Raw genomic sequence first — 8335 nt, forward strand, 5'->3', positions numbered from 1 at the left:
GCCCGAGGGAAAGGCGGAGGTCGGAAGCGCCAGCTCCCCGAACGGAAGCAAAATTGCCAGGACGTGAGAACCCGCCCCCTTTGCCGGAACTATCGCATCTTCCAACGGAAATCTAGTTGCCAAAAGAGGTGGAAATGCGTCATTGGTACGTAATCTAGGGACCCAGCATCTCACATCACCCCATGGCGCCCCCCCCGCGTCACGTGACTGGCCCGGTCCCAGCCTCTTGGACCTTAGAACGTGATGCTCTGACTGTCACGTGTCTCCACTCTGTCAACTCGGTCTCCGGGACACCTAGCTCCCCACGACGTCCTCGGCACCCCGGCTCCCACAAGTCGGGAGGGGGCGCCGACTACCCCCAGACATCTTTTGAGACAGAGGGTGGTAGGACCCTGGCTGAATTCGGCTTTATTCCTTTTGGGTTCCGGGGGTGTGGGCAGATTGACGACTTAGAATTTGGGGCTGTCCACATCATGAGACCTTGAAATTCGGAAAAGAATAAGATCCGGCGTCAGAGAGTTGCAGGGTTTGTAGGCAGAGTATCTGGGGGTGGGAAGTGACCTCACCCGAGGCGGAAAGCTCTTCTCCCGCATACTCCTGGCACAGCTTCTGACAGGTGGGCGGCTGGCGCCCGGCTTGAACACTGCAGTCCCGCCGCACTCACCACCTTCTGAGCAGTGAGACCATTTCAGGACAGCTCAGGCTGAGAAAAGAGTCCATTATGTTGAGCAGCATATCACCTACACCCCTTCGCCCCCACCTTGCACCAGGGTTTACCCTCTGAAGGACACAAAAAAGAAACAATTCCGCATTACTGTGACCTGTGATTGCTTGAGGTGAAGGCGTGATTGTGTGGTTCTCACCCGAATCCCAACACCTAGTGGGCCCTCAGTAAATATTTGTGGACAGAACTTTAGCCTTTCCTATGTCTGAAGATGACGCGTGTGGTTCCCTAGTCCTCTCTTTTAGGCTTCAGGCTTTCATCGTGACACTTCCCAAAACCTGACCCTCTAGAGGTTCATTCATTCAGTGGATATTCATTAGGCACTTATTATGAGCAGAATGCTCTTCTAGGGCCAGAATTACATCCCGGCCCAACAGAGAAGAATGACTTATGCTTTTTGAAATCTACATTCTGTAGGAGGAGGCCCCAAGGCCACTGGGTCTCCCCATAGCCAGGATGGCTAGGACTGATCTAAGACTCCTGGATCCCAGGGCTCTCCCCGAGGAACTTATATGAAGGTCAAGCAAAGGAAGGAAAGGCCCTTCTCTACTAAGCCCCGATAAGGAAACCTAGATTTCTGTGACTGAGTTGCTGTGGACTTCTGGAAAATCTGGCAACTCCAGATTCTTAACCCACTCCTCTGGGCTGGGGATCATACCTGCATCGAGCTCGCCAGGGACACCATCGGTCCTGTTGTGCCACAGCAGGAACTCCTGGAAAGTCACTTTTTTTTTTTTTGTCTTTTGTCCTTTTTAGGGCCACACCCCAAACATATGGAAGTTCCCGGGTTAGGGGTCTAATCAGAGCTGTAGCCACTGGCCTACGCCAGAGCCACAGCAATGACAGATCCGAGCCGCATCTGTGATCTTCACCACAGTTCACAGAAATGCCGGATCCTTAACCCACTGAGCGAGGCCAGGGATGGAACCCACAACCTCACGGTTCCTGGTGGAATTCGTTTCCACTGAGCCACGACAGGAACTCCTGGAAAGTCACTTCCTATCTCTGGGCCTTAGTCTTCCATCTCTACAATGGGTGGCAGTGGCGGGGTGGGGGGAGAGCTAGTCTTTATGGGCATTCCCTGCGCTGAAGTTCAGTGACAGAGGTTAGAAATTGTCAAAAGTGCTAGCTGTCTCATTCTATGTAAAAGGCTTTGATCCTTCTCCTCTTCCCTTTAGAATCCAGCTCACCCAGGGTTGGGAATGAAGAAGTGAAGACAGTGCTACCCTGATCAACCGAGGGAAGAAGGAGGGTTCAGGAGGCCAAACCCTGCCCGTGGAGTTCCCCGGAACTCATGAGGAAGAGCAGGTCTGCTCTTGGGTCTTTCCCATCAGCCTCTGCCTCCCTGCCCCTCCTCCCTGGCACCCCTCTGGCCCTGTCTCTGCGTGGTACACTGGAAGGGCTTTCGGACATCTAACTCCTAGTTCAGTGTGCGATCTTGAGTCATTTATTGCCCCTCTCTGGAACTTATCTCCATTGACAACTTGATCTGGTCATTTCTGTCTTGCCTAAGCTAAGAGTTGAGCAATATCAGGGGAGTTAGGAAGTACATGAAAGGTTCTTATAAACTGGTAAGGGTTCTTCCCTCTGCAGGCTTTTATTACTATGAGTTCCAGGTCTCTCTGGGCCCACCAGTCCCACCTACCTCTCTCCGCCTTATGGTGTGGATTTGTTGGTGCCTTTGTTAAATTTCCCAGGATTATGATGGTCGTCCTTTCATTTGTGGTCTCTTCTGGGTGGGACCGCAGGGCTTTGGGACGGTGACTTGAGGCCGTCAGAGGCTGGGCTCAAAGCCTCGGGGAGTGGTGTGTGGAGGAGATGAGGAGCAGGGGCCATCCAGGAAGAATGGTTCTGGGAATGGAGCTTTCCAGAACTGAGCCTTTCTCTCTGTTTCATGGTCCTTTTTGACTCCTCTCAGGTCCTCTGAGCAGCCTTGAAGTGTGCATTAAGAATATTGGTCCTTGGAGTTCCCGGCATGGCGCAGTGAAAACAAATCCAACTAGGAACCGTGAGGTTGTGGGTTCCATCCCTGGCATCTCTAAGGTTCCAGTGTTGCCATGAGCTGTGGTGTAGGTCTCAGATGAGGCTCGGATCTGGCATTGCTGTGGCTGTGGTGTAGGCCAGCAGCTACAGCTCTGATTCGACCCCTAGCCTGGGAACCTCCATATGCCACTAGTGTGGCCCTAAAAAGACAAAAAGACAAAAAAAAAAAAAAAAAGAATATTGGGCCTTGAACGTGTGGGTGTTGGGGGGTATTTTCCTTTCAGTTTATGTGAAAGTCACACTTTACTTGATTTTTTTTTTTTTTTTTTTTTTTTTGCTTTTTAGGGCCACACCTTCTGCATATGGAAGTTCCCAGGTGTTGACTCGGAGCTGTACCTGCCGGCCACAGCCACAGCCACAGCAATTCAGGATCCAAGCCATTCCTGTGACCTATACCACAGCTCACAGCAACATCGGATCCTTAACCCCCTGAGCTAGGCCAGGGATTGAACCCGCATCCTCATGGATACTAATCGGGATCTTAACCCACTAAGCCACAACAGGAACTCACACTCTACTTGATTTTGGCACTCGGCAGCTTGTCCTGCCCCCTCCTTTGGCAGGTCCCCTTCCTACCAACACTGGGGCTGGATGACCTGTGCAGGAATTGCAGCTCATTCACCTGCCATAAAACTCTGTGAGGCCAAATACTTAACCTCTCTATGCCTCAGTTTCCTCGTGTAAAAAATGGGAACCACAATAGTACCGATCTCATAGGGTTGCTGTAAGGATTCAGTGAGATGATATGTCTAAGGTAAAAAGAACAGTGTCCAGTACTGAATACATGCTATTTAAGTGTTGTGCTCTTATATAACGATGATGGTGGCTGTCACTCTGAGGATGTCAACAGCCCTAGTGTCTCTGCCTGGGATTCCATGTTGCTGCTCTGGTAGGTCCGAAAAGTGTCTGAAAGTCAACGTGTCCCAAACAAGGTTCATTGCCTCCCCGGATCTGGGAGAGGGATTATCATTGTTACCACATCACATGTGCCCGTGTCTGTCCTTAGAGGAACAGCCAGATTTCAGTCGCGCATCTTTGACACATTCATTCATTTAAATATTTATTGAGCACCTACTGTGTGCCAGATGCCATAATGCCACTGGAGAACCAGCAATGGACAAAACAAGGCCTTGAAAACCCAAAGAGGCACTTTTCCAACGAGGACATGCAGATGGCCAACAGACACATGAAAAGATGCTCAATATCACTAATCATCAAGGAAATGCAAATCAAAACCACAGTGAGATATCGCCGCACATCTGTCAGAATGGCCATTATCAAAACCACATGAGGGAGTTCCCGCCCTGGCGCAGCGGAAACACATCCGATGAGGAACCATGAGGTTGCGTGTTTGATCCCTGGCCTCACTCAGTGGGTTAAGGATCTGGTGTTGCCACGAGCTGTAGTGTAGGTCAAAGATGTGGCTCAGATCTGGTGTTGTTGTGACTGTAGCATAGGCTGGCAGCAACACCTCTGATTCAACCCCTAGCCTGGGAACCTCCATATGCTGCTGGTGTGGCCCTAAAAAGCAAAAAAGAAAAAGAAAAAAAAAGAAACAAACAAATGTTGGTGAAAATGTGGAGAAAAGGGAACCCTCATACACCATTGGTAGGAATGTAAATTGGTGTTGACACTGTGGAAAACAGTATGTTTTCTCAGAAAACTAAAAATGGAACTACCATATGACATAGCAGTTCCCCTCCTGGGCGTATATCTGAAAAAAAAAAAAAAAAAAAAAAACGCTAATGCAGAAAGTTATATGCACCTCCATGTTCACAGCAACATTATTTACAATTGCCAAGATACGGAAGCAACCTAAGTGTCCATCCACAGATGAATGGATTAAGAAGATGTGGTATATTACACAATGGAATATTAGCCATAAAAAGAATGAAATTTTGTCATTTACAACAACATGAATGGACTTGGAAAGTAATAGTGAAGTAAGTCAGACAGAGAAAGACAAATACTGTATCATATCACTTATATGTGGAATCTAAAAAATGTAACAAACTAGGAGTTCCCTGGTGGCTCAGCAGGTTAAGGACCTGATGTTGTGACAGCTGTGGCATGGGTTTGATCCCTGGCTGGGGAACTTCTGCATGCCATGAGTACAGCCAAAAAAAAAACAAAACAAATAAGCTACGAGGATATATTGTACAACACAGGAGATCTGGCCAATATTTTATAATAAGTATAAATGGAGTATAACTTTTAAAAATTGTGAATCAGGGAGTTCCCATTGTGGCACAGTGGAACCGAATCCAATTAGGAACCATGAGGTTGGGGGTTCAATCCCTGGCCTCACTCAGTGGGTTTAGGATCTGGCATTGCTGTGAGCTGTGGTGTAGGTCACAGACGAGGCTAGGATCTGCCGTTGCTGTGGCTGTGGTGTAGGCCAGTGGCTACAGGTCCAATTGGACCCCTAGCCTGGAACTTTCATATGCTGCAGGTGCGGCCCTAGACAACAACAATAACAAATTGTGAATCACTATAGTGTACACCCATAACTTACATAATACTGTACATTAATTATATTTCAATTACAAAAATCCCTGTCTTGGAGTTCCTATTGTGGCTCAAAGGGTTAAGAACCCGACATAGTGTCTGTGAGGATGTGGGTTGGATCCCTGGCATTGCTCAGTGGATTAAGGATCTGGTGTTGCTGTGGCTATGGCGTAGGCTGAAAGCTGCAACTTCATTTTGATCCCTAGCCTGGGAACTTCCATATGCCACAGACATGTCCTAAAAAAAAAGGAAAAAAAAAGAAAAAATCCCTGGCTTGGAGTTCCCTGGTGGCTCAGTGGGTTATGGATCCACTACTGTGGCTCTGGTTAGTGCTGTGGTGCAAGTTGGATCCCTGCACCGGAAACTTCAACATGCCATGGGCAGCATCCCCCACCCCGCCACCAATCCCTTATTTTGCCTTTATGCCTGGGCAAAGGTGTATCGGAATGGGCCATTCATTCATTCATCTTTGCATTCAGATTTTTTTTTTCTTTTTTTTTCCCAGGCTAGAGATCCCATCAGATCTGGAGCTGCTGGCCTACGCCACAGCCACAGCAACACCAGATCCAAGCCGGTTCTGCGACCTACACCACAGCTCACAGCAACGCTGGATCCTTAACCCACTGAGCGAGGCCAGGGACCGACCCCTCGTCCTCAGGGAATGCTAGTCAGGTTCATTACCGCTGAGCCATGACGGGACCTCCTGCATTTAGATTTTTAGCGAACATCTACTTCGCGCCTCACCTCAAGTCAGTTGCTGGGGAGAAGCAGAAAGGAGGCGTGGGCTGGGCTAGTGCGCAGGTGGACTCAGCCCACCCCTAGTGAGGCTCCCTGCCTGGACTTCTGGGAGAGGCTTGAATGAGCCTTGAAGGAGATACCTGACTATCAAAGGAGGGGGCGAAACAGCATCCCGAGCCAAGGAAATGACATTGTGAAAGCCTCCAAGATGTTTGGGGTTCATGACTCCTTGGCACAGTTAAGGCCTGGGGTCCACGGGACAGTCGGGGGAGAGATGAAGTGATGAGGCCGAAACCAGAGCAGCGGCTGACTGCACCTCAGGAGTCTGCGGGGGAAGGACTTTGTGGACGTGGCGATTATCTCAACTGTTTGTGGGGCAATCACAGGAGCATCTGGGGAGAAAACTGGCCCCAGAAGGAAAAGGGCTGCAGGCGGGAAGACCAGAAAGGATGCTGTTCAGATGGCCCAGGTGAAAGCCAGTGAGGGCCTAGACTGAGCAGACGTGGTGGGATGGAGGGGCCCCAGGAGACAGCTCTGGATTTGGCAGTTGCGGGGGAGGAGCTAGAACATTGTGCTTTTACAAGAGTGGGTTATTTATCCAAAAACAAACAAAACAAAACAACAGCAACAACAGGGCATTGCCGCAAGCTGTGGTGTAGGCTGCAGATGTGGCTCGGATCCAGCGTGGCTGTGGCTGTGCCGTAAGCCAGCAGCTGCAGCTCCGATTCGAGCCCAGGAACTTCCATATGCCTCAGGTGGGGCCCTAGAAAAGGACAGAAAAAAAAAAAAAATACAAGAATGGGCTTTGTCATCAAAAGGTGCTGGCAAGAGCCCCAGCATCCCTTGACTGACTGGGAAGTAACCATTTCAAGCCTGCTTCCTGATCTGGACACTGGGGATGCAGCAGCAGCAGCAGCTCTGAGCTTGGGAGGATTATGGGGGCTACTCAGAGAAGCCTTGGCCTTGGTGGATGCTCAGAACACAGCAGCATCATTTGGATGGAGGAGGGAGCCAAGGATAGCTTTCTGTCTGCTTTGACTGACTGGGTAGAGAGAGATGCCAGCTTTGTTGGCGAGCACAGGAAGGGGCACTTTTGAGGCCACCACAGTCTTGGTGGTCAGTGTCAAAGCCATGGCCTCGTTCACCCGTCATCTCCGATTGTACCTCTGGTCTCGGTCCTTGGCACTCAGCTCAGTGCTCAGGCACATAGTAGGTGCTGCTCTTGAGGAGCAGGACCCAGCTTGCAGGTAGAGAGGCAGATATTACAGGCAGGTAGGGGGGCCCGAACCTGGGAAGGTGAGAGAGCAAAGAAAGGAGTTGGACCTGGGAGGAGGCTCAGGGAATCCTGACTCTGAGGGGACGGGGAAGAAAGGGCAGGTCAGGAAGGAGGCTGGGAAACAAGAGTGTGGCAGGGGAAGGGATGGGAGGCAGGAGGCAGGTGGGAGCCTAGGAGGGAAGAAGAGAGAGGTCACATTTGGCTGAAAAATCAGTGGAGGATAAGGCCTGGCAAGTGGCTGATGGATTTGGTGTAGAGGAGGTCCCTGGGGAACTTGGCTAAAAGCAGATTCAAAGGCCAAGAACAGGGAGAGATGGACTTTAAGGAGAGGGACCCAGGATACTCCGACCCTCCGGGGTACCAGAACCTTCCTCTCCATAAGGACATATTTTGTTTTGACAGAGCCATCTAAAGATAAGCCAGGAGGTCTCTGGAGGTGGTGAACACCCGGTCCCTGGAGGGAGACAAGCAGAGCTCTGAGACCCACGCTGTCCGGGGACATGCACATTTAGCATAGGGAAGGCTGTGCAAAAAAAATAAATAAATAAGCCCCATGTCCTTCTCAGCTAGGCTTGGCCGATTCCTTGCATCACAAAAGCCACCTAGAGGGTCACTCTTGCTATTTCTAGTGTCCAAAGAGCCTCCCGCAGGGACGCACACACAGGGGTGGTCGTGCACAGACTCCCACAGATCCACCCCAACACAAAATATAAAATCTATCTGTATCTCCTGGTGTAAAGGGATCCACGGCACGTCTCCCCAGGTTATTCCCTTAATTCATTCCCTTTCCCCTTCTTTCTGCCACTCCGCCGCCACCCCCACCCCCGACCAGCATCTCTGTGCCTCCAGCCGCATCTCCTCCGTCGCATCTCTCCCTGCTTCTCTGGCTCTGCCCTTCCCCACCCCCTCTAGGCCTCTTCAGTCCCCCTCCCTCCTGGGTCCCCCCTCCCCGGACTACAACCCCCAGGCGCCCCCAGCCCCGGGCGCTGCGCATGCCCCCTGCTCCCCGCCCCCTCCCGGTTCCCCCCTCCCTCCCTTCCTCCTTA

The 8335-nt window shown here is 50.8% G+C and overlaps 1 long non-coding RNA gene across 1 annotated transcript; it reads left to right on the forward strand.

Moving 5' to 3' along the window:
- Nucleotides 1-6: 6 nt before the first annotated feature.
- On the forward strand, nt 7-6804 carry LOC102167315 (uncharacterized). Its single transcript, XR_001303274.3, has 3 exons — nt 7-145; nt 1903-2032; nt 5781-6804. It is a non-coding gene; the product is annotated as an uncharacterized LOC102167315 (long non-coding RNA).
- Nucleotides 6805-8335: the final 1531 nt, after the last annotated feature.

This window comes from Sus scrofa, chromosome 3 (assembly GCF_054392235.1).
Source record: "Sus scrofa isolate SSC_HxYL_T2T_F1_AM1 chromosome 3, Sscrofa_HxYL_maternal_Yorkshire_Landrace_v2.0, whole genome shotgun sequence".
In the NCBI taxonomy this organism is placed as follows: domain Eukaryota; kingdom Metazoa; phylum Chordata; class Mammalia; order Artiodactyla; family Suidae; genus Sus; species Sus scrofa.